Genomic DNA, 435 nt, shown 5'->3' on the forward strand with positions numbered 1-435 from the left:
GATCCACTCTATATATATACATATAGATTATTATATATCTAGATATAATCTATCTCTATCTCTCTATATATCTATTATTATAATATAGTCTATATTATTCATGTATATATGGAACTACTGCCTGTTATCTCTCAGATGAGACTCACAGTGTAAAGCTCCGCCGAGACGCGGTTTCCCACCTCCCTTACCTCTCACGCCATCGTCGGTGAAACAGATTCAAGGAAAGAAAAACCGAGCCGCTGTTTCGGCCGAAGCGGGAGAAGCGGCTGAGAGCCTTCGCTGGAAAGGGGCTCGCGCGCTGCCGCCCGAAGGCGAAAAGGACACACGACGTTCACGAGAAAGGAAAACGAGATGAGCGTCCTAAATGTGTAAAATATGATACTGATCTTTATATGATATGTTTGGGTGTCCAAGTTGTGTAAACGAGGTTATGTA

This window comes from Penaeus monodon, chromosome 15, assembly GCF_015228065.2.
Source record: "Penaeus monodon isolate SGIC_2016 chromosome 15, NSTDA_Pmon_1, whole genome shotgun sequence".
Classification (NCBI taxonomy): domain Eukaryota; kingdom Metazoa; phylum Arthropoda; class Malacostraca; order Decapoda; family Penaeidae; genus Penaeus; species Penaeus monodon.